Source organism: Lissotriton vulgaris, chromosome 8, assembly GCF_964263255.1.
Source record: "Lissotriton vulgaris chromosome 8, aLisVul1.2, whole genome shotgun sequence".
Lineage (NCBI taxonomy): Eukaryota > Metazoa > Chordata > Amphibia > Caudata > Salamandridae > Lissotriton > Lissotriton vulgaris.
In genome coordinates this window covers 153,474,169-153,496,805 of record NC_141696.1, presented here as the reverse complement: position 1 = coordinate 153,496,805, position 22,637 = coordinate 153,474,169, and the positions used below count along the sequence as shown (strand labels likewise).

The 22,637-nt window shown below is 43.4% G+C and overlaps 28 non-coding genes across 28 annotated transcripts; all 28 read left to right on the top strand.

The window, feature by feature from the left end:
• The first annotated feature begins 326 nt into the window (after positions 1-326).
• Positions 327-409, top strand: TRNAL-UAG (transfer RNA leucine (anticodon UAG)). Its single transcript has one exon. It is a non-coding gene; the product is annotated as a tRNA-Leu (tRNA).
• Positions 410-1,041: 632 nt separating this feature from the next.
• On the top strand, positions 1,042-1,124 carry TRNAL-CAG (transfer RNA leucine (anticodon CAG)). The gene has a single exon. It is a non-coding gene; the product is annotated as a tRNA-Leu (tRNA).
• Positions 1,125-1,315: 191 nt separating this feature from the next.
• Positions 1,316-1,398, top strand: TRNAL-AAG (transfer RNA leucine (anticodon AAG)). The gene has a single exon. It is a non-coding gene; the product is annotated as a tRNA-Leu (tRNA).
• A 1,024-nt stretch (positions 1,399-2,422) lies between these two features.
• Positions 2,423-2,505, top strand: TRNAL-UAG (transfer RNA leucine (anticodon UAG)). Its single transcript has one exon. It is a non-coding gene; the product is annotated as a tRNA-Leu (tRNA).
• A 632-nt stretch (positions 2,506-3,137) lies between these two features.
• Positions 3,138-3,220, top strand: TRNAL-CAG (transfer RNA leucine (anticodon CAG)). Its single transcript has one exon. It is a non-coding gene; the product is annotated as a tRNA-Leu (tRNA).
• A 191-nt stretch (positions 3,221-3,411) lies between these two features.
• Positions 3,412-3,494, top strand: TRNAL-AAG (transfer RNA leucine (anticodon AAG)). Its single transcript has one exon. It is a non-coding gene; the product is annotated as a tRNA-Leu (tRNA).
• Positions 3,495-4,517: 1,023 nt separating this feature from the next.
• Positions 4,518-4,600, top strand: TRNAL-UAG (transfer RNA leucine (anticodon UAG)). Its single transcript has one exon. It is a non-coding gene; the product is annotated as a tRNA-Leu (tRNA).
• Positions 4,601-5,232: 632 nt separating this feature from the next.
• Positions 5,233-5,315, top strand: TRNAL-CAG (transfer RNA leucine (anticodon CAG)). Its single transcript has one exon. It is a non-coding gene; the product is annotated as a tRNA-Leu (tRNA).
• Positions 5,316-5,506: 191 nt separating this feature from the next.
• Positions 5,507-5,589, top strand: TRNAL-AAG (transfer RNA leucine (anticodon AAG)). The gene has a single exon. It is a non-coding gene; the product is annotated as a tRNA-Leu (tRNA).
• Positions 5,590-6,613: 1,024 nt separating this feature from the next.
• TRNAL-UAG (transfer RNA leucine (anticodon UAG)) lies at positions 6,614-6,696 on the top strand. Its single transcript has one exon. It is a non-coding gene; the product is annotated as a tRNA-Leu (tRNA).
• Positions 6,697-7,328: 632 nt separating this feature from the next.
• On the top strand, positions 7,329-7,411 carry TRNAL-CAG (transfer RNA leucine (anticodon CAG)). The gene has a single exon. It is a non-coding gene; the product is annotated as a tRNA-Leu (tRNA).
• A 191-nt stretch (positions 7,412-7,602) lies between these two features.
• On the top strand, positions 7,603-7,685 carry TRNAL-AAG (transfer RNA leucine (anticodon AAG)). The gene has a single exon. It is a non-coding gene; the product is annotated as a tRNA-Leu (tRNA).
• Positions 7,686-9,424: 1,739 nt separating this feature from the next.
• Positions 9,425-9,507, top strand: TRNAL-CAG (transfer RNA leucine (anticodon CAG)). Its single transcript has one exon. It is a non-coding gene; the product is annotated as a tRNA-Leu (tRNA).
• Positions 9,508-9,698: 191 nt separating this feature from the next.
• TRNAL-AAG (transfer RNA leucine (anticodon AAG)) lies at positions 9,699-9,781 on the top strand. Its single transcript has one exon. It is a non-coding gene; the product is annotated as a tRNA-Leu (tRNA).
• Positions 9,782-10,805: 1,024 nt separating this feature from the next.
• Positions 10,806-10,888, top strand: TRNAL-UAG (transfer RNA leucine (anticodon UAG)). The gene has a single exon. It is a non-coding gene; the product is annotated as a tRNA-Leu (tRNA).
• A 632-nt stretch (positions 10,889-11,520) lies between these two features.
• TRNAL-CAG (transfer RNA leucine (anticodon CAG)) lies at positions 11,521-11,603 on the top strand. The gene has a single exon. It is a non-coding gene; the product is annotated as a tRNA-Leu (tRNA).
• Positions 11,604-11,794: 191 nt separating this feature from the next.
• On the top strand, positions 11,795-11,877 carry TRNAL-AAG (transfer RNA leucine (anticodon AAG)). The gene has a single exon. It is a non-coding gene; the product is annotated as a tRNA-Leu (tRNA).
• A 1,023-nt stretch (positions 11,878-12,900) lies between these two features.
• TRNAL-UAG (transfer RNA leucine (anticodon UAG)) lies at positions 12,901-12,983 on the top strand. Its single transcript has one exon. It is a non-coding gene; the product is annotated as a tRNA-Leu (tRNA).
• Positions 12,984-13,889: 906 nt separating this feature from the next.
• Positions 13,890-13,972, top strand: TRNAL-AAG (transfer RNA leucine (anticodon AAG)). The gene has a single exon. It is a non-coding gene; the product is annotated as a tRNA-Leu (tRNA).
• A 1,739-nt stretch (positions 13,973-15,711) lies between these two features.
• TRNAL-CAG (transfer RNA leucine (anticodon CAG)) lies at positions 15,712-15,794 on the top strand. Its single transcript has one exon. It is a non-coding gene; the product is annotated as a tRNA-Leu (tRNA).
• Positions 15,795-15,985: 191 nt separating this feature from the next.
• TRNAL-AAG (transfer RNA leucine (anticodon AAG)) lies at positions 15,986-16,068 on the top strand. Its single transcript has one exon. It is a non-coding gene; the product is annotated as a tRNA-Leu (tRNA).
• Positions 16,069-17,807: 1,739 nt separating this feature from the next.
• On the top strand, positions 17,808-17,890 carry TRNAL-CAG (transfer RNA leucine (anticodon CAG)). Its single transcript has one exon. It is a non-coding gene; the product is annotated as a tRNA-Leu (tRNA).
• Positions 17,891-18,081: 191 nt separating this feature from the next.
• Positions 18,082-18,164, top strand: TRNAL-AAG (transfer RNA leucine (anticodon AAG)). Its single transcript has one exon. It is a non-coding gene; the product is annotated as a tRNA-Leu (tRNA).
• A 1,023-nt stretch (positions 18,165-19,187) lies between these two features.
• Positions 19,188-19,270, top strand: TRNAL-UAG (transfer RNA leucine (anticodon UAG)). Its single transcript has one exon. It is a non-coding gene; the product is annotated as a tRNA-Leu (tRNA).
• Positions 19,271-19,902: 632 nt separating this feature from the next.
• On the top strand, positions 19,903-19,985 carry TRNAL-CAG (transfer RNA leucine (anticodon CAG)). Its single transcript has one exon. It is a non-coding gene; the product is annotated as a tRNA-Leu (tRNA).
• Positions 19,986-20,176: 191 nt separating this feature from the next.
• Positions 20,177-20,259, top strand: TRNAL-AAG (transfer RNA leucine (anticodon AAG)). The gene has a single exon. It is a non-coding gene; the product is annotated as a tRNA-Leu (tRNA).
• A 1,023-nt stretch (positions 20,260-21,282) lies between these two features.
• TRNAL-UAG (transfer RNA leucine (anticodon UAG)) lies at positions 21,283-21,365 on the top strand. Its single transcript has one exon. It is a non-coding gene; the product is annotated as a tRNA-Leu (tRNA).
• Positions 21,366-22,271: 906 nt separating this feature from the next.
• TRNAL-AAG (transfer RNA leucine (anticodon AAG)) lies at positions 22,272-22,354 on the top strand. Its single transcript has one exon. It is a non-coding gene; the product is annotated as a tRNA-Leu (tRNA).
• Positions 22,355-22,637: the final 283 nt, after the last annotated feature.

Sequence of the window (22,637 nt, the reverse complement as noted above, 5' to 3'; positions counted from 1 at the left end):
AATGACAGCATACATTTGCATAATATGCCCCACCTTCTGCCTTCCTACTTCCTATGCAGTAGTTGTTTGTGTAGAGAGAGAGGTCGCAGGCAAGGTAATTTTGTGAGTAGGATACAGGACCCTAAATAGCTGGTGAGAGGTATGAGGTATTCTAAAAGCATAAAAATTGTACACCTGTGAAATGAAATGCTTTCACATGTGATCTTCTGTGTTTATTGTCCTGTGCATAAAGTTGCACCTTGTGTTTGAAGGTTTAAATTATTTCAGGCTTGCATGGAGGCAGAAACTTCTGAGTGACTTTTATACATTTCTTAAGACTCTGCACTGTCATGATGGCCGAGTGGTCTAAGGCGCTGTGTTTAGGCCGCAGTCTCCTCTGGAGGCGTGGGTTCGAATCCCACTTCTGACATGACTTTTGGAGATGTAATCTCCTTTTTCAGGTTAACATCTGATGGAAGTTGCATCTGTTGGTCTTCACCTGGGATGTGATTCCGTCCTCATCTAGTCAAGAGAGCTGGGGTTTCTCATATATTTCGGTTGTATAAAGTCTTGCTGACAAAGTGCAGTCCTTACTATATGAGCATAGGACCCATGTAAGAGCTCATCTGGAAGAGTCATGCTCTTGTATGCCCTGGCCAGACAGGCCATGCAAATATGGAAGAATGCCTAGCATCTGGTAGACAGTTGGACTCCAGCACACTTACGGCAATTTCCTCAGGGCTGTGATCAGGGGCTGCTTAGATTTGCGTATTCCACCCTATGTTGTGACATTGAAATTCCTTGTTGAATTTGCTTTAGCTAGCCAAGAGGTGGCTGTTGACTCAATTTCAAAGCAGCTTTGGGCCTTTCAAGTGGCTGGTTAATAGCACTTTCTCTTTGTACGCCTTAAAGGTCTAAAGAGTTCTTCATAGGTACTGCTCTCTATGGATTGTTCAAAGATCTGTTGGAAGTACTTATAATAGGATAAATAAATTGAGGGCATGCCTTTTCGGTACCCCACTTGCATGGCTGTCTGGCCTGTGGAAGGTTCCACAAATGCAAGTCAGGATGGCCGAGTGGTCTAAGGCGCTGTGTTCAGGTCGCAGTCTCTTCTGGAGGCGTGGGTTCAAATCCCACTTCTGACAATTGTGTGTTTACTCTACTTTTTTCTTGAGAGAGAAAAAATCAGATCATTTCCCTCACAATGGCTTATATGGTTGTCTGCTTGGAAAAGTGCAGTGAGTTTTTTTCTTGCTCTAGCCACTCATGACCTAAGATGTGTGCTTTTTTTGGTTCACAATATCTTTTCCTCTCTGTAGATGATCAAGCTAATGAGGTCAGGATGGCCGAGTGGTCTAAGGCGCTGCGTTAAGGCCGCAGTCTCTCCTGGAGGCGTGGGTTTGAATCCCACTTCTGACAAAACTTTAAGTCCATTTTGTCTCTGAGTTCTTTTAGAATCTCAGCTAAAAATTGGCAGTGCATATAATATCTGAATAAGTAACAAACTTCAGTTTCAACTGCAAATTAATTTGCCCAATTCTGTCTTCAAGCTCGTATAATATTCTTCTAGCACTCGTGGTGTTTTATGTGTTTTTTGGGGGGTGCTTAAAAAGTCCCTTTTATTAATGAAATGGGTTACATTCAGTCTTGTGATATTTTTGGTTTCCAATAAGTAGATTGTTAATTTTATGTAACCTCATTTTCCAATGCTCCATTCAAGAGATGTTTCCACTATGAAATGCAGAGCAAGGGGAAAGAGCACAAGTGATAGAGCGAGTGAGTGAGAAGGGGTGTTGAGGAAGGAGAGAATGAAACATAGACAGAGTGAGTGAACGGCAGGTAGGCCTAGAAGAGGAGACTAGAAGTGAAGGCGACATACTTTTCCATGCTTTTGACCTCCCACCCATCCCAAACCGACCACAAACGTACCATCTATGCAACGTTGGTATGCAGTAATTCACGCCTCAGCCAGTGAGGGTAAGTCCCAGGCCAGGGGATAGAGAGCAAAAGACTGCATGTGCTCAGACGTTCCCTGCTAGGGACAGTTGATCTGAAACAAGGTCGGCTCTCTTGTATCCAGCAAGGATCTAGAATTCCTACATGAATCTGCAAGGCACAATGACAGCATACATTTGCATAATATGCCCCATCTTCTGCCTTCCTACTTCCTGTGCAGTAGTTGTTTGTGTAGAGAGAGAGGTCGCAGGCAAGGTAATTTTGTGAGTAGGATACAGGACCCTAAATAGCTGGTGAGAGGTATGAGGTATTTTAAAAGCATAAAAATTGTACACCTGTGAAATGAAATGCTTTCACATGTGATCTTCTGTGTTTATTGTCCTGTGCATAAAGTTGCTCCTTGTGTTTGAAGGTTTAAATTATTTCAGGCTTGCATGGAGGCAGAAATTTCTGAGTGACTTTTATACATTTCTTAAGACTCTGCACTGTCAGGATGGCTGAGTGGTCTAAGGCGCTGTGTTTAGGCCGCAGTCTCCTCTGGAGACGTGGGTTCGAATCCCACTTCTGACATGACTTTTGGAGATGTAATCTCCTTTTTCAGGTTAACATCTGAAGGAAGTTGCATCTGTTGGTCTTCACCTGGGATGTGATTCCGTCCTCATCTAGTCAAGAGAGCTGGGGTTTCTCATATATTTCGGTTGTATAAAGTCTTGCTGACAAAGTGCAGTCCTTACTATATGAGCATAGGACCCATGTAAGAGCTCATCTGGAAGAGTCATGCTCTTGTATGCCCTGGCCAGACAGGCCATGCAAATATGGAAGAATGCCTAGCATCTGGTAGACAGTTGGACTCCAGCACACTTACGGCAATTTCCTCAGGGCTGTGATCAGGGGCTGCTTAGATTTGCGTATTCCACCCTATGTTGTGACATTGAAATTCCTTGTTGAATTTGCTTTAGCTAGCCAAGAGGTGGCTGTTGACTCAATTTCAAAGCAGCTTTGGGCCTTTCAAGTGGCTGGTTAATAGCACTTTCTCTTTGTACGCCTTAAAGGTCTAAAGAGTTCTTCATAGGTACTGGTCTCTATGGATTGTTCAAAGATCTGTTGGAAGTACTTATAATAGGATAAATAAATTGAGGGCATGCCTTTTCGGTACCCCACTTGCATGGCTGTCTGGCCTGTGGAAGGTTCCACAAATGCAAGTCAGTATGGCCGAGTGGTCTAAGGCGCTGCGTTCAGGTCGCAGTCTCTTCTGGAGGCGTGGGTTCAAATCCCACTTCTGACAATTGTGTGTTTACTCTACTTTTTTCTTGGGAGAGAAAAAATCAGATCATTTCCCTCACATGGGCTTATATGGTTGTCTACTTGGAAAAGTGCAGTGAGTTTTTTTCTTGCTCTAGCCACTCATGACCTAAGTTGTGTGCTTTTTTTGGTTCACAATATCTTTCCCTCTCTGTAGATGATCAAGCAAATGTGGTCAGGATGGCCGAGTGGTCTAAGGCGCTGCGTTAAGGCCGCAGTCTCTCCTGGAGGCGTGGGTTCGAATCCCACTTCTGACAAAACTTTAAGTCCATTTTGTCTCTGAGTTCTTTTAGAATCTCAGCTAAAAATTGGCAGTGCATATAATATCTGAATAAGTAACAAACTTCAGTTTCAACTGCAAATTAATTTGCCCAATTCTGTCTTCAAGCTCGCATAATATTCTTCTAGCACTCGTGGTGTTTTATGTGTTTTTTGGGGGGTGCTTAAAAAGTCCCTTTTATTAATGAAATGGGTTACATTCAGTCTTGTGATATTTTTGGTTTCCAATAAGTAGATTGTTAATTTTATGTAACCTCATTTTCTAATGCTCCATTCAAGAGATGTTTCCACTATGAAATGCAGAGCAAGGGGAAAGAGCACAAGTGATAGAGCGAGTGAGTGAGAAGGGGTGTTGAGGAAGGAGAGAATGAAACAAAGACAGAGTGAGTGAACGGCAGGTAGGCCTAGAAGAGGAGACTAGAAGTGAAGGCGACATACTTTTCCCTGCTTTTGACCTCCCACCCATCCCAAACCGACCACAAACGTACCATCTATGCAACGTTGGTATGCAGAAATTCACGCCTCAGCCAGTGAGGGTAAGTCCCAGGCCAGGGGCTAGAGAGCAAAAGACTGCATGTGCTCAGACGTTCCCTGCTAGGGACAGTTGATCTGAAACAAGGTCTGCTCTCTTGTATCCAGCAAGGATCTAGAAATCCTGCATGAATCTGCAAGGCACAATGACAGCATACATTTGCATAATATGCCCCACCTTCTGCCTTCCTACTTCCTGTGCAGTAGTTGTTTGTGTAGAGAGAGAGGTCGCAGGCAAGGTAATTTTGTGAGTAGGATACAGGACCCTAAATAGCTGGTGAGAGGTATGAGGTATTTTAAAAGCATAAAAATTGTACACCTGTGAAATGAAATGCTTTCACATGTGATCTTCTGTGTTTATTGTCCTGTGCATAAAGTTGCACCTTGTGTTTGAAGGTTTAAATTATTTCAGGCTTGCATGAGGCAGAAATTTCTGAGTGACTTTTATACATTTCTTAAGACTCTGCACTGTCAGGATGGCCGAGTGGTCTAAGGCGCTGTGTTTAGGCCGCAGTCTCCTCTGGAGGCGTGGGTTCGAATCCCACTTCTGACATGACTTTTGGAGATGTAATCTCCTTTTTCAGGTTAACATCTGATGGAAGTTGCATCTGTTGGTCTTCACCTGGGATGTGATTCCGTCCTCATCTAGTCAAGAGAGCTGGGGTTTCTCATATATTTCGGTTGTATAAAGTCTTGCTGACAAAGTGCAGTCCTTACTATATGAGCATAGGACCCATGTAAGAGCTCATCTGGAAGAGTCATGCTCTTGTATGCCCTGGCCAGACAGGCCATGCAAATATGGAAGAATGCCTAGCATCTGGTAGACAGTTGGACTCCAGCACACTTACGGCAATTTCCTCAGGGCTGTGATCAGGGGCTGCTTAGATTTGCGTATTCCACCCTATGTTGTGACATTGAAATTCCTTGTTGAATTTGCTTTAGCTAGCCAAGAGGTGGCTGTTGACTCAATTTCAAAGCAGCTTTGGGCCTTTCAAGTGGCTGGTTAATAGCACTTTCTCTTTGTACGCCTTAAAGGTCTAAAGAGTTCTTCATAGGTACTGCTCTCTATGGATTGTTCAAAGATCTGTTGGAAGTACTTATAATAGGATAAATAAATTGAGGGCATGCCTTTTCGGTACCCCACTTGCATGGCTGTCTGGCCTGTGGAAGGTTCCACAAATGCAAGTCAGTATGGCCGAGTGGTCTAAGGCGCTGCGTTCAGGTCGCAGTCTCTTCTGGAGGTGTGGGTTCAAATCCCACTTCTGACAATTGTGTGTTTACTCTACTTTTTTCTTGGGAGAGAAAAAATCAGATCATTTCCCTCACATGGGCTTATATGGTTGTCTACTTGGAAAAGTGCAGTGAGTTTTTTTCTTGCTCTAGCCACTCATGACCTAAGTTGTGTGCTTTTTTTGGTTCACAATATCTTTCCCTCTCTGTAGATGATCAAGCAAATGTGGTCAGGATGGCCGAGTGGTCTAAGGCGCTGCGTTAAGGCCGCAGTCTCTCCTGGAGGCGTGGGTTCGAATCCCACTTCTGACAAAACTTTAAGTCCATTTTGTCTCTGAGTTCTTTTAGAATCTCAGCTAAAAATTGGCAGTGCATATAATATCTGAATAAGTAACAAACTTCAGCTTCAACTGCAAATTAATTTGCCCAATTCTGTCTTCAAGCTCGTATAATATTCTTCTAGCACTCGTGGTGTTTTATGTTTTTTTTGGGGGGTGCTTAAAAAGTCCCTTTTATTAATGAAATGGGTTACATTCAGTCTTGTGATATTTTTGGTTTCCAATAAGTAGATTGTTAATTTTATGTAACCTCATTTTCTAATGCTCCATTCAAGAGATGTTTCCACTATGAAATGCAGAGCAAGGGGAAAGAGCAGAAGTGATAGAGCGAGTGAGTGAGAAGGGGTGTTGAGGAAGGAGAGAATGAAACAAAGACAGAGTGAGTGAACGGCAGGTAGGCCTAGAAGAGGAGACTAGAAGTGAAGGCGACATACTTTTCCCTGCTTTTGACCTCCCACCCATCCCAAACCGACCACAAACGTACCATCTATGCAACGTTGGTATGCAGAAATTCACGCCTCAGCCAGTGAGGGTAAGTCCCAGGCCAGGGGCTAGAGAGCAAAAGACTGCATGTGCTCAGACGTTCCCTGCTAGGGACAGTTGATCTGAAACAAGGTCTGCTCTCTTGTATCCAGCAAGGATCTAGAAATCCTGCATGAATCTGCAAGGCACAATGACAGCATACATTTGCATAATATGCCCCACCTTCTGCCTTCCTACTTCCTGTGCAGTAGTTGTTTGTGTAGAGAGAGAGGTCGCAGGCAAGGTAATTTTGTGAGTAGGATACAGGACCCTAAATAGCTGGTGAGAGGTATGAGGTATTCTAAAAGCATAAAAATTGTACACCTGTGAAATGAAATGCTTTCACATGTGATCTTCTGTGTTTATTGTCCTGTGCATAAAGTTGCACGTTGTGTTTGAAGGTTTAAATTATTTCAGGCTTGCATGGAGGCAGAAATTTCTGATTGACTTTTATACATTTCTTAAGACTCTGCACTGTCAGGATGGCCGAGTGGTCTAAGGCGCTGTGTTTAGGCCGCAGTCTCCTCTGGAGGCGTGGGTTCGAATCCCACTTCTGACATGACTTTTGGAGATGTAATCTCCTTTTTCAGGTTAACATCTGATGGAAGTTGCATCTGTTGGTCTTCACCTGGGATGTGATTCCGTCCTCATCTAGTCAAGAGAGCTGGGGTTTCTCATATATTTCGGTTGTATAAAGTCTTGCTGACAAAGTGCAGTCCTTACTATATGAGCATAGGACCCATGTAAGAGCTCATCTGGAAGAGTCATGCTCTTGTATGCCCTGGCCAGACAGGCCATGCAAATATGAAAGAATGCCTAGCATCTGGTAGACAGTTGGACTCCAGCACACTTACGGCAATTTCCTCAGGGCTGTGATCAGGGACTGCTTAGATTTGCGTATTCCACCCTATGTTGTGACATTGAAATTCCTTGTTGAATTTGCTTTAGCTAGCCAAGAGGTGGCTGTTGACTCAATTTCAAAGCAGCTTTGGGCCTTTCAAGTGGCTGGTTAATAGCACTTTCTCTTTGTACGCCTTAAAGGTCTAAAGAGTTCTTCATAGGTACTGCTCTCTATGGATTGTTCAAAGATCTGTTGGAAGTACTTATAATAGGATAAATAAATTGAGGGCATGCCTTTTCGGTACCCCACTTGCATGGCTGTCTGGCCTGTGGAAGGTTCCACAAATGCAAGTCAGGATGGCCGAGTGGTCTAAGGCGCTGCGTTCAGGTCGCAGTCTCTTCTGGAGGCGTGGGTTCAAATCCCACTTCTGACAATTGTGTGTTTACTCTACTTTTTTCTTGAGAGAGAAAAAATCTGATCATTTCCCTCACATGGGCTTATATGGTTGTCTACTTGGAAAAGTGCAGTGAGTTTTTTTCTTGCTCTAGCCACTCATGACCTAAGATGTGTGCTTTTTTTGGTTCACAATATCTTTACCTCTCTGTAGATGATCAAGCAAATGTGGTCAGGATGGCCGAGTGGTCTAAGGCGCTGCGTTAAGGCCGCAGTCTCTCCTGGAGGCGTGGGTTCGAATCCCACTTCTGACAAAACTTTAAGTCCATTTTGTCTCTGAGTTCTTTTAGAATCTCAGCTAAAAATTGGCAGTGCATATAATATCTGAATAAGTAACAAACTTCAGTTTCAACTGCAAATTAATTTGCCCAATTCTGTCTTCAAGCTCGTATAATATTCTTCTAGCACTCGTGGTGTTTTATGTGTTTTTTGGGGGGTGCTTAAAAAGTCCCTTTTATTAATGAAATGGGTTACATTCAGTCTTGTGATATTTTTGGTTTCCAATAAGTAGATTGTTAATTTTATGTAACCTCATTTTCTAATGCTCCATTCAAGAGATGTTTCCACTATGAAATGCAGAGCAAGGGGAAAGAGCACAAGTGATAGAGCGAGTGAGTGAGAAGGGGTGCTGAGGAAGGAGAGAATGAAACAAAGACAGAGTGAGTGAACGGCAGGTAGGCCTAGAAGAGGAGACTAGAAGTGAAGGCGACATACTTTTCCATGCTTTTGACCTCCCACCCATCCCAAACCGACCACAAACGTACCATCTATGCAACGTTGGTATGCAGTAATTCACGCCTCAGCCAGTGAGGGTAAGTCCCAGGCCAGGGGATAGAGAGCAAAAGACTGCATGTGCTCAGACGTTCCCTGCTAGGGACAGTTGATCTGAAACAAGGTCGGCTCTCTTGTATCCAGCAAGGATCTAGAATTCCTGCATGAATCTGCAAGGCACAATGACAGCATACATTTGCATAATATGCCCCACCTTCTGCCTTCCTACTTCCTGTGCAGTAGTTGTTTGTGTAGAGAGAGAGGTCGCAGGCAAGGTAATTTTGTGAGTAGGATACAGGACCCTAAATAGCTGGTGAGAGGTATGAGGTATTTTAAAAGCATAAAAATTGTACACCTGTGAAATGAAATGCTTTCACATGTGATCTTCTGTGTTTATTGTCCTGTGCATAAAGTTGCACCTTGTGTTTGAAGGTTTAAATTATTTCAGGCTTGCATGGAGGCAGAAATTTCTGAGTGACTTTTATACATTTCTTAAGACTCTGAACTGTCAGGATGGCCGAGTGGTCTAAAGTGCTGTGTTTAGGCCGCAGTCTCCTCTGGAGACGTGGGTTCGAATCCCACTTCTGACATGACTTTTGGAGATGTAATCTCCTTTTTCAGGTTAACATCTGATGGAAGTTGCATCTGTTGGTCTTCACCTGGGATGTGATTCCGTCCTCATCTAGTCAAGAGAGCTGGGGTTTCTCATATATTTCGGTTGTATAAAGTCTTGCTGACAAAGTGCAGTCCTTACTATATGAGCATAGGACCTATGTAAGAGCTCATCTGGAAGAGTCATGCTCTTGTATGCCCTGGCCAGACAGGCCATGCAAATATGGAAGAATGCCTAGCATCTGGTAGACAGTTGGACTCCAGCACACTTACGGCAATTTCCTCAGGGCTGTGATCAGGGGCTGCTTAGATTTGAGTATTCCACCCTATGTTGTGACATTGAAATTCCTTGTTGAATTTGCTTTAGCTAGCCAAGAGGTGGCTGTTGACTCAATTTCAAAGCAGCTTTGGGCCTTTCAAGTGGCTGGTTAATAGCACTTTCTCTTTGTACGCCTTAAAGGTCTAAAGAGTTCTTCATAGGTACTGCTCTCTATGGATTGTTCAAAGATCTGTTGGAAGTACTTATAATAGGATAAATAAATTGAGGGCATGCCTTTTCGGTACCCCACTTGCATGGCTGTCTGGCCTGTGGAAGGTTCCACAAATGCAAGTCAGGATGGCCGAGTGGTCTAAGGCGCTGCGTTCAGGTCGCAGTCTCTTCTGGAGGCGTGGGTTCAAATCCCACTTCTGACAATTGTGTGTTTACTCTTCTTTTTTCTTGGGAGAGAAAAAATCAGATCATTTCCCTCACATGGGCTTATATGGTTGTCTACTTGGAAAAGTGCAGTGAGTTTTTTTCTTGCTCTAGCCACTCATGACCTAAGTTGTGTGCTTTTTTTGGTTCACAATATCTTTCCCTCTCTGTAGATGATCAAGCAAATGTGGTCAGGATGGCCGAGTGGTCTAAGGCGCTGCGTTAAGGCCGCAGTCTCTCCTGGAGGCGTGGGTTCGAATCCCACTTCTGACAAAACTTTAAGTCCATTTTGTCTCTGAGTTCTTTTAGAATCTCAGCTAAAAATTGGCAGTGCATATAATATCTGAATAAGTAACAAACTTCAGTTTCAACTGCAAATTAATTTGCCCAATTCTGTCTTCAAGCTCGTATAATATTCTTCTAGCACTCGTGGTGTTTTATGTGTTTTTTGGGGGGTGCTTAAAAAGTCCCTTTTATTAATGAAATGGGTTACATTCAGTCTTGTGATATTTTTGGTTTCCAATAAGTAGATTGTTAATTTTATGTAACCTCATTTTCTAATGCTCCATTCAAGAGATGTTTCCACTATGAAATGCAGAGCAAGGGGAAAGAGCACAAGTGATAGAGCGAGTGAGTGAGAAGGGGTGTTGAGGAAGGAGAGAATGAAACAAAGACAGAGTGAGTGAACGGCAGGTTGGCCTAGAAGAGGAGACTAGAAGTGAAGGCGACATACTTTTCCCTGCTTTTGACCTCCCACCCATCCCAAACCGACCACAAACGTACCATCTATGCAACGTTGGTATGCAGAAATTCACGCCTCAGCCAGTGAGGGTAAGTCCCAGGCCAGGGGCTAGAGAGCAAAAGACTGCATGTGCTCAGACGTTCCCTGCTAAGGACAGTTGATCTGAAACAAGGTCTGCTCTCTTGTATCCAGCAACGATCTAGAAATCCTGCATGAATCTGCAAGGCACAATGACAGCATACATTTGCATAATATGCCCCACCTTCTGCCTTCCTACTTCCTGTGCAGTAGTTGTTTGTGTAGAGAGAGAGGTCGCAGGCAAGGTAATTTTGTGAGTAGGATACAGGACCCTAAATAGCTGGTGAGAGGTATGAGGTATTCTAAAAGCATAAAAATTGTACACCTGTGAAATGAAATGCTTTCACATGTGATCTTCTGTGTTTATTGTCCTTTGCATAAAGTTGCACCTTGTGTTTGAAGGTTTAAATTATTTCAGGCTTGCATGGAGGCAGAAATTTCTGAGTGACTTTTATAAATTTCTTAAGACTCTGCACTGTCAGGATGGCCGAGTGGTCTAAGGCGCTGTGTTTAGGCCGCAGTCTCCTCTGGAGGCGTAGGTTCGAATCCCACTTCTGACATGACTTTTGGAGATGTAATCTCCTTTTTCAGGTTAACATCTGATGGAAGTTGCATCTGTTGGTCTTCACCTGGGATGTGATTCCGTCCTCATCTAGTCAAGAGAGCTGGGGTTTCTCATATATTTTGGTTGTATAAAGTCTTGCTGACAAAGTGCAGTCCTTACTATATGAGCATAGGACCCATGTAAGAGCTCATCTGGAAGAGTCATGCTCTTGTATGCCCTGGCCAGACAGGCCATGCAAATATGGAAGAATGCCTAGCATCTGGTAGACAGTTGGACTCCAGCACACTTACGGCAATTTCCTCAGGGCTGTGATCAGGGGCTGCTTAGATTTGCGTATTCCACCCTATGTTGTGACATTGAAATTCCTTGTTGAATTTGCTTCAGCTAGCCAAGAGGTGGCTGTTGACTCAATTTCAAAGCAGCTTTGGGCCTTTCAAGTGGCTGGTTAATAGCACTTTCTCTTTGTACGCCTTAAAGGTCTAAAGAGTTCTTCATAGGTACTGCTCTCTATGGATTGTTCAAAGATCTGTTGGAAGTACTTATAATAGGATAAATAAATTGAGGGCATGCCTTTTCGGTACCCCACTTGCATGGCTGTCTGGCCTGTGGAAGGTTCCACAAATGCAAGTCAGGATGGCTGAGTGGTCTAAGGCGCTGCGTTCAGGTCGCAGTCTCTTCTGGAGGCGTGGGTTCAAATCCCACTTCTGACAATTGTGTGTTTACTCTACTTTTTTCTTGGGAGAGAAAAAATCAGATCATTTCCCTCACATGGGCTTATATGGTTGTCTACTTGGAAAAGTGCAGTGAGTTTTTTTCTTGCTCTAGCCACTTATGACCTAAGTTGTGTGCTTTTTTTGGTTCACAATATCTTTCCCTCTCTGTAGATGATCAAGCAAATGTGGTCAGGATGGCCGAGTGGTCTAAGGCGCTGCGTTAAGGCCGCAGTCTCTCCTGGAGGCGTGGGTTCGAATCCCACTTCTGACAAAACTTTAAGTCCATTTTGTCTCTGAGTTCTTTTAGAATCTCAGCTAAAAATTGGCAGTGCATATAATATCTGAATAAGTAACAAACTTCAGTTTCAACTGCAAATTGATTTGCCCAATTCTGTCTTCAAGCTCGTATAATATTCTTCTAGCACTCGTGGTGTTTTATGTTTTTTTGGGGGGTGCTTAAAAAGTCCCTTTTATTAATGAAATGGGTTACATTCAGTCTTGTGATATTTTTGGTTTCCAATAAGTAGATTGTTAATTTTATGTAACCTCATTTTCTAATGCTCCATTCAAGAGATGTTTCCACTATGAAATGCAGAGCAAGGGGAAAGAGCACAAGTGATAGAGCGAGTGAGTGAGAAGGGGTGTTGAGGAAGGAGAGAATGAAACAAAGACAGAGTGAGTGAACGGCAGGTAGGCCTAGAAGAGGAGACTAGAAGTGAAGGCGACATACTTTTCCCTGCTTTTGACCTCCCACCCATCCCAAACTGACCACAAACGTACCATCTATGCAACGATGGTATGCAGAAATTCACGCCTCAGCCAGTGAGGGTAAGTCACAGGCCAGGGGCTAGAGAGCAAAAGACTGCATGTGCTCAGACGTTCCCTGCTAGGGACAGTTGATCTGAAACAAGGTCTGCTCTCTTGTATCCAGCAAGGATCTAGAAATCCTGCATGAATCTGCAAGGCACAATGACAGCATACATTTGCATAATATGCCCCACCTTCTGCCTTCCTACTTCCTGTGCAGTAGTTGTTTGTGTAGAGAGAGAGGTCGCAGGCAAGGTAATTTTGTGAGTAGGATACAGGACCCTAAATAGCTGGTGAGAGGTATGAGGTATTCTAAAAGCATAAAAATTGTACACCTGTGAAATGAAATGCTTTCACATGTGATCTTCTGTGTTTATTGTCCTGTGCATAAAGTTGCACCTTGTGTTTGAAGGTTTAAATTATTTCAGGCTTGCATGGAGGCAGAAATTTCTGAGTGACTTTTATACATTTCTTAAGACTCTGCACTGTCAGGATGGCCGAGTGGTCTAAGGTGCTGTGTTTAGGCCGCAGTCTCCTCTGGAGGCGTGGGTTCGAATCCCACTTCTGACATGACTTTTGGAGATGTCATCTCCTTTTTCAGTTTAACATCTGATGGAAGTTGCATCTGTTGGTCTTCACCTAGGATGTGATTCCGTCCTCATCTAGTCAAGAGAGCTGGGGTTTCTCATATATTTCGGTTGTATAAAGTCTTGCTGACAAAGTGCAGTCCTTACTATATGAGCATAGGACCCATGTAAGAGCTCATCTGGAAGAGTCATGCTCTTGTATGCCCTGGCCAGACAGGCCATGCAAATATGGAAGAATGCCTAGCATCTGGTAGACAGTTGGACTCCAGCACACTTACGGCAATTTCCTCAGGGCTGTGATCAGGGGCTGCTTAGATTTGCGTATTGCACCCTATGTTGTGACATTGAAATTCCTTGTTGAATTTGCTTTAGCTAGCCAAGAGGTGGCTGTTGACTCAATTTCAAAGCAGCTTTGGGCCTTTCAAGTGGCTGGTTAATAGCACTTTCTCTTTGTACGCCTTAAAGGTCTAAAGAGTTCTTCATAGGTACTGCTCTCTATGGATTGTTCAAATATCTGTTGGAAGTACTTATAATAGGATAAATAAATTGAGGGCATGCCTTTTCGGTACCCCACTTGCATGGCTGTCTGGCCTGTGGAAGGTTCCGAAAATGCAAGTCAGGATGGCCGAGTGGTCTAAGGCGCTGCGTTCAGGTCGCAGTCTCTTCTGGAGGCTTGGGTTCAAATCCCACTTCTGACAATTGTGTGTTTACTCTACTTTTTTCTTGAGAGAGAAAAAATCTGATCATTTCCCTCACATGGGCTTATATGGTTGTCTACTTGGAAAAGTGCAGTGAGTTTTTTTCTTGCTCTAGCCACTCATGACCTAAGATGTGTGCTTTTTTTGGTTCACAATATCTTTCCCTCTCTGTAGATGATCAAGCAAATGTGGTCAGGATGGCCGAGTGGTCTAAGGCGCTGCGTTAAGGCCGCAGTCTCTCCTGGAGGCGTGGGTTCGAATCCCACTTCTGACAAAACTTTAAGTCCATTTTGTCTCTGAGTTCTTTTAGAATCTCAGCTAAAAATTGGCAGTGCATATAATATCTGAATAAGTAACAAACTTCAGTTTCAACTGCAAATTAATTTGCCCAATTCTGTCTTCAAGCTCGTATAATATTCTTCTAGCACTCGTGGTGTTTTATGTGTTTTTTGGGGGGTGCTTAAAAAGTCCCTTTTTTTAATGAAATGGGTTACATTCAGTCTTGTGATATTTTTGGTTTCCAATAAGTAGATTGTTAATTTTATGTAACCTCATTTTCCAATGCTCCATTCAAGAGATGTTTCCACTATGAAATGCAGAGCAAGGGGAAAGAGCACAAGTGATAGAGCGAGTGAGTGAGAAGGGGTGTTGAGGAAGGAGAGAATGAAACAAAGACAGAGTGAGTGAACGGCAGTTAGGCCTAGAAGAGGAGACTAGAAGTGAAGGCGACATACTTTTCCATGCTTTTGACCTCCCACCCATCCCAAACCGACCACAAACGTACCATCTATGCAACGTTGGTATGCAGTAATTCACGCCTCAGCCAGTGAGGGTAAGTCCCAGGCCAGGGGATAGAGAGCAAAAGACTGCATGTGCTCAGACGTTCCCTGCTAGGGACAGTTGATCTGAAACAAGGTCGGCTCTCTTGTATCCAGCAAGGATCTAGAATTCCTGCATGAATCTGCAAGGCACAATGACAGCATACATTTGCATAATATGCCCCATCTTCTGCCTTCCTACTTCCTGTGCAGTAGTTGTTTGTGTAGAGAGAGAGGTCGCAGGCAAGGTAATTTTGTGAGTAGGATACAGGACCCTAAATAGCTGGTGAGAGGTATGAGGTATTTTAAAAGCATAAAAATTGTACACCTGTGAAATGAAATGCTTTCACATGTGATCTTCTGTGTTTATTGTCCTGTGCATAAAGTTGCACCTTGTGTTTGAAGGTTTAAATTATTTCAGGCTTGCATGGAGGCAGAAATTTCTGAGTGACTTTTATACATTTCTTAAGACTCTGCACTGTCAGGATGGCCGAGTGGTCTAAAGTGCTGTGTTTAGGCCGCAGTCTCCTCTGGAGGCGTGGGTTCGAATCCCACTTCTGACATGACTTTTGGAGATGTAATCTCCTTTTTCAGGTTAACATCTGATGGAAGTTGCATCTGTTGGTCTTCACCTGGGATGTGATTCCGTCCTCATCTAGTCAAGAGAGCTGGGGTTTCTCATATATTTCGGTTGTATAAAGTCTTGCTGACAAAGTGCAGTCCTTACTATATGAGCATAGGACCCATGTAAGAGCTTATCTGGAAGAGTCATGCTCTTGTATGCCCTGGCCAGACAGGCCATGCAAATATGGAAGAATGCCTAGCATCTGGTAGACAGTTGGACTCCAGCACACTTACGGCAATTTCCTCAGGGCTGTGATCAGGGGCTGCTTAGATTTGCGTATTCCACCCTATGTTGTGACATTGAAATTCCTTGTTGAATTTGCTTTAGCTAGCCAAGAGGTGGCTGTTGACTCAATTTCAAAGCAGCTTTGGGCCTTTCAAGTGGCTGGTTAATAGCACTTTCTCTTTGTACGCCTTAAAGGTCTAAAGAGTTCTTCATAGGTACTGCTCTCTATGGATTGTTCAAAGATCTGTTGGAAGTACTTATAATAGGATAAATAAATTGAGGGCATGCCTTTTCGGTACCCCACTTGCATGGCTGTCTGGCCTGTGGAAGGTTCCACAAATGCAAGTCAGTATGGCCGAGTGGTCTAAGGCGCTGCGTTCAGGTCGCAGTCTCTTCTGGAGGCGTGGGTTCAAATCCCACTTCTGACAATTGTGTGTTTACTCTACTTTTTTCTTGAGAGAGAAAAAATCAGATCATTTCCCTCACAATGGCTTATATGGTTGTCTGCTTGGAAAAGTGCAGTGAGTTTTTTTCTTGCTCTAGCCACTCATGACCTAAGATGTGTGCTTTTTTTGGTTCACAATATCTTTTCCTTTCTGTAGATGATCAAGCAAATGTGGTCAGGATGGCCGAGTGGTCTAAGGCGCTGCGGTAAGGCCGCAGTCTCTCCTGGAGGCGTGGGTTCGAATCCCACTTCTGACAAAACTTTAAGTCCATTTTGTCTCTGAGTTCTTTTAGAATCTCAGCTAAAAATTGGCAGTGCATATAATATCTGAATAAGTAACAAACTTCAGTTTCAACTGCAAATTAATTTGCCCAATTCTGTCTTCAAGCTCGTATAATATTCTTCTAGCACTCGTGGTGTTTTATGTGTTTTTTGGGGGGTGCTTAAAAAGTCCCTTTTATTAATGAAATGGGTTACATTCAGTCTTGTGATATTTTTGGTTTCCAATAAGTAGATTGTTAATTTTATGTAACCTCATTTTCCAATGCTCCATTCAAGAGATGTTTCCACTATGAAATGCAGAGCAAGGGGAAAGAGCACAAGTGATAGAGCGAGTGAGTGAGAAGGGGTGTTGAGGAAGGAGAGAATGAAACAAAGACAGAGTGAGTGAACGGCAGGTAGGCCTAGAAGAGGAGACTAGAAGTGAAGGCGACATACTTTTCCATGCTTTTGACCTCCCACCCATCCCAAACCGACCACAAACGTACCATCTATGCCACGTTGGTATGCAGTAATTCACGCCTCAGCCAGTGAGGGTAAGTCCCAGGCCAGGGGATAGAGAGCAAAAGACTGCATGTGCTCAGACGTTCCCTGCTAGGGACAGTTGATCTGAAACAAGGTCGGCTCTCTTGTATCCAGCAAGGATCTAGAATTCCTACATGAATCTGCAAGGCACAATGACAGCATACATTTGCATAATATGCCCCATCTTCTGCCTTCCTACTTCCTGTGCAGTAGTTGTTTGTGTAGAGAGAGAGGTCGCAGGCAAGGTAATTTTGTGTGTAGGATACAGGACCCTAAATAGCTGGTGAGAGGTATGAGGTATTTTAAAAGCATAAAAATTGTACACCTGTGAAATGAAATGCTTTCACATGTGATCTTCTGTGTTTATTGTCCTGTGCATAAAGTTGCACCTTGTGTTTGAAGGTTTAAATTATTTCAGGCTTGCATGGCGGCAGAAATTTCTGAGTGACTTTTATACATTTCTTAAGACTCTGCACTGTCAGGATGGCCGAGTGGTCTAAAGTGCTGTGTTTAGGCCGCAGTCTCCTCTGGAGGCGTGGGTTCGAATCCCACTTCTGACATGACTTTTGGAGATGTAATCTCCTTTTTCAGGTTAACATCTGATGGAAGTTGCATCTGTTGGTCTTCACCTGGGATGTGATTCCGTCCTCATCTAGTCAAGAGAGCTGGGGTTTCTCATATATTTCGGTTGTATAAAGTCTTGCTGACAAAGTGCAGTCCTTACTATATGAGCATAGGACCCATGTAAGAGCTTATCTGGAAGAGTCATGCTCTTGTATGCCCTGGCCAGACAGGCCATGCAAATATGGAAGAATGCCTAGCATCTGGTAGACAGTTGGACTCCAGCACACTTACGGCAATTTCCTCAGGGCTGTGATCAGGGGCTGCTTAGATTTGCGTATTCCACCCTATGTTGTGACATTGAAATTCCTTGTTGAATTTGCTTTAGCTAGCCAAGAGGTGGCTGTTGACTCAATTTCAAAGCAGCTTTGGGCCTTTCAAGTGGCTGGTTAATAGCACTTTCTCTTTGTACGCCTTAAAGGTCTAAAGAGTTCTTCATAGGTACTGCTCTCTATGGATTGTTCAAAGATCTGTTGGAAGTACTTATAATAGGATAAATAAATTGAGGGCATGCCTTTTCGGTACCCCACTTGCATGGCTGTCTGGCCTGTGGAAGGTTCCACAAATGCAAGTCAGTATGGCCGAGTGGTCTAAGGCGCTGCGTTCAGGTCGCAGTCTCTTCTGGAGGCGTGGGTTCAAATCCCACTTCTGACAATTGTGTGTTTACTCTACTTTTTTCTTGAGAGAGAAAAAATCAGATCATTTCCCTCACAATGGCTTATATGGTTGTCTGCTTGGAAAAGTGCAGTGAGTTTTTTTCTTGCTCTAGCCACTCATGACCTAAGATGTGTGCTTTTTTTGGTTCACAATATCTTTTCCTCTCTGTAGATGATCAAGCAAATGTGGTCAGGATGGCCGAGTGGTCTAAGGCGCTGCGTTAAGGCCGCAGTCTCTCCTGGAGGCGTGGGTTCAAATCCCACTTCTGACAAAACTTTAAGTCCATTTTGTCTCTGAGTTCTTTTAGAATCTCAGCTAAAAATTGGCAGTGCATATAATATCTGAATAAGTAACAAAATTCAGTTTCAACTGCAAATTAATTTGCCCAATTCTGTCTTCAAGCTCGTATAATATTCTTCTAGCACTCGTGGTGTTTTATGTGTTTTTTGGGGGGTGCTTAAAAAGTCCCTTTTATTAATGAAATGGGTTACATTCAGTCTTGTGATATTTTTGGTTTCCAATAAGTAGATTGTTAATTTTATGTAACCTCATTTTCTAATGCTCCATTCAAGAGATGTTTCCACTATGAAATGCAGAGCAAGGGGAAAGAGCACAAGTGATAGAGCGAGTGAGTGAGAAGGGGTGTTGAGGAAGGAGAGAATGAAACAAAGACAGAGTGAGTGAACGGCAGGTAGGCCTAGAAGAGGAGACTAGAAGTGAAGGCGACATACTTTTCCCTGCTTTTGACCTCCCACCCATCCCAAACCGACCACAAACGTACCATCTATGCAACGTTGGTATGCAGAAATTCACGCCTCAGCCAGTGAGGGTAAGTCCCAGGCCAGGGGCTAGAGAGCAAAAGACTGCATGTGCTCAGACGTTCCCTGCTAGGGACAGTTGATCTGAAACAAGGTCTGCTCTCTTGTATCCAGCAAGGATCTAGAAATCCTGCATGAATCTGCAAGGCACAATGACAGCATACATTTGCATAATATGCCCCACCTTCTGCCTTCCTACTTCCTGTGCAGTAGTTGTTTGTGTAGAGAGAGAGGTCGCAGGCAAGGTAATTTTGTGAGTAGGATACAGGACCCTAAATAGCTGGTGAGAGGTATGAGGTATTTTAAAAGCATAAAAATTGTACACCTGTGAAATGAAATGCTTTCACATGTGATCTTCTGTGTTTATTGTCCTGTGCATAAAGTTGCACCTTGTGTTTGAAGGTTTAAATTATTTCAGGCTTGCATGAGGCAGAAATTTCTGGTTGACTTTTATACATTTCTTAAGACTCTGCACTGTCAGGATGGCCGAGTGGTCTAAGGCGCTGTGTTTAGGCCGCAGTCTCCTCTGGAGACGTGGGTTCGAATCCCACTTCTGACATGACTTTTGGAGATGTAATCTCCTTTTTCAGGTTAACATCTGAAGGAAGTTGCATCTGTTGGTCTTCACCTGGGATGTGATTCCGTCCTCATCTAGTCAAGAGAGCTGGGGTTTCTCATATATTTCGGTTGTATAAAGTCTTGCTGACAAAGTGCAGTCCTTACTATATGAGCATAGGACCCATGTAAGAGCTCATCTGGAAGAGTCATGCTCTTGTATGCCCTGGCCAGACAGGCCATGCAAATATGGAAGAATGCCTAGCATCTGGTAGACAGTTGGACTCCAGCACACTTACGGCAATTTCCTCAGGGCTGTGATCAGGGGCTGCTTAGATTTGCGTATTCCACCCTATGTTGTGACATTGAAATTCCTTGTTGAATTTGCTTTAGCTAGCCAAGAGGTGGCTGTTGACTCAATTTCAAAGCAGCTTTGGGCCTTTCAAGTGGCTGGTTAATAGCACTTTCTCTTTGTACGCCTTAAAGGTCTAAAGAGTTCTTCATAGGTACTGGTCTCTATGGATTGTTCAAAGATCTGTTGGAAGTACTTATAATAGGATAAATAAATTGAGGGCATGCCTTTTCGGTACCCCACTTGCATGGCTGTCTGGCCTGTGGAAGGTTCCACAAATGCAAGTCAGTATGGCCGAGTGGTCTAAGGCGCTGCGTTCAGGTCGCAGTCTCTTCTGGAGGCGTGGGTTCAAATCCCACTTCTGACAATTGTGTGTTTACTCTACTTTTTTCTTGGGAGAGAAAAAATCAGATCATTTCCCTCACATGGGCTTATATGGTTGTCTACTTGGAAAAGTGCAGTGAGTTTTTTTCTTGCTCTAGCCACTCATGACCTAAGTTGTTTGCTTTTTTTGGTTCACAATATCTTTCCCTCTCTGTAGATGATCAAGCAAATGTGGTCAGGATGGCCGAGTGGTCTAAGGCGCTGCGTTAAGGCCGCAGTCTCTCCTGGAGGCGTGGGTTCGAATCCCACTTCTGACAAAACTTTAAGTCCATTTTGTCTCTGAGTTCTTTTAGAATCTCAGCTAAAAATTGGCAGTGCATATAATATCTGAATAAGTAACAAACTTCAGTTTCAACTGCAAATTAATTTGCCCAATTCTGTCTTCAAGCTCGCATAATATTCTTCTAGCACTCGTGGTGTTTTATGTGTTTTTTGGGGGGTGCTTAAAAAGTCCCTTTTATTAATGAAATGGGTTACATTCAGTCTTGTGATATTTTTGGTTTCCAATAAGTAGATTGTTAATTTTATGTAACCTCATTTTCTAATGCTCCATTCAAGAGATGTTTCCACTATGAAATGCAGAGCAAGGGGAAAGAGCACAAGTGATAGAGCGAGTGAGTGAGAAGGGGTGTTGAGGAAGGAGAGAATGAAACAAAGACAGAGTGAGTGAACGGCAGGTAGGCCTAGAAGAGGAGACTAGAAGTGAAGGCGACATACTTTTCCCTGCTTTTGACCTCCCACCCATCCCAAACCGACCACAAACGTACCATCTATGCAACGTTGGTATGCAGAAATTCACGCCTCAGCCAGTGAGGGTAAGTCCCAGGCCAGGGGCTAGAGAGCAAAAGACTGCATGTGCTCAGACGTTCCCTGCTAGGGACAGTTGATCTGAAACAAGGTCTGCTCTCTTGTATCCAGCAAGGATCTAGAAATCCTGCATGAATCTGCAAGGCACAATGACAGCATACATTTGCATAATATGCCCCACCTTCTGCCTTCCTACTTCCTGTGCAGTAGTTGTTTGTGTAGAGAGAGAGGTCGCAGGCAAGGTAATTTTGTGAGTAGGATACAGGACCCTAAATAGCTGGTGAGAGGTATGAGGTATTTTAAAAGCATAAAAATTGTACACCTGTGAAATGAAATGCTTTCACATGTGATCTTCTGTGTTTATTGTCCTGTGCATAAAGTTGCACCTTGTGTTTGAAGGTTTAAATTATTTCAGGCTTGCATGAGGCAGAAATTTCTGAGTGACTTTTATACATTTCTTAAGACTCTGCACTGTCAGGATGGCCGAGTGGTCTAAGGCGCTGTGTTTAGGCCGCAGTCTCCTCTGGAGGCGTGGGTTCGAATCCCACTTCTGACATGACTTTTGGAGATGTAATCTCCTTTTTCAGGTTAACATCTGATGGAAGTTGCATCTGTTGGTCTTCACCTGGGGTGTGATTCCGTCCTCATCTAGTCAAGAGAGCTGGGGTTTCTCATATATTTCGGTTGTATAAAGTCTTGCTGACAAAGTGCAGTCCTTACTATATGAGCATAGGACCCATGTAAGAGCTCATCTGGAAGAGTCATGCTCTTGTATGCCCTGGCCAGACAGGCCATGCAAATATGGAAGAATGCCTAGCATCTGGTAGACAGTTGGACTCCAGCACACTTACGGCAATTTCCTCAGGGCTGTGATCAGGGGCTGCTTAGATTTGCGTATTCCACCCTATGTTGTGACATTGAAATTCCTTGTTGAATTTGCTTTAGCTAGCCAAGAGGTGGCTGTTGACTCAATTTCAAAGCAGCTTTGGGCCTTTCAAGTGGCTGGTTAATAGCACTTTCTCTTTGTACGCCTTAAAGGTCTAAAGAGTTCTTCATAGGTACTGCTCTCTATGGATTGTTCAAAGATCTGTTGGAAGTACTTATAATAGGATAAATAAATTGAGGGCATGCCTTTTCGGTACCCCACTTGCATGGCTGTCTGGCCTGTGGAAGGTTCCACAAATGCAAGTCAGTATGGCCGAGTGGTCTACGGCGCTGCGTTCAGGTCGCAGTCTCTTCTGGAGGCGTGGGTTCAAATCCCACTTCTGACAATTGTGTGTTTACTCTACTTTTTTCTTGGGAGAGAAAAAATCAGATCATTTCCCTCACATGGGCTTATATGGTTGTCTACTTGGAAAAGTGCAGTGAGTTTTTTTCTTGCTCTAGCCACTCATGACCTAAGTTGTGTGCTTTTTTTGGTTCACAATATCTTTCCCTCTCTGTAGATGATCAAGCAAATGTGGTCAGGATGGCCGAGTGGTCTAAGGCGCTGCGTTAAGGCTGCAGTCTCTCCTGGAGGCGTGGGTTCGAATCCCACTTCTGACAAAACTTTAAGTCCATTTTGTCTCTGAGTTCTTTTAGAATCTCAGCTAAAAATTGGCAGTGCATATAATATCTGAATAAGTAACAAACTTCAGTTTCAACTGCAAATTAATTTGCCCAATTCTGTCTTCAAGCTCGTATAATATTCTTCTAGCACTCGTGGTGTTTTATGTTTTTTTTGGGGGGTGCTTAAAAAGTCCCTTTTATTAATGAAATGGGTTACATTCAGTCTTGTGATATTTTTGGTTTCCAATAAGTAGATTGTTAATTTTATGTAACCTCATTT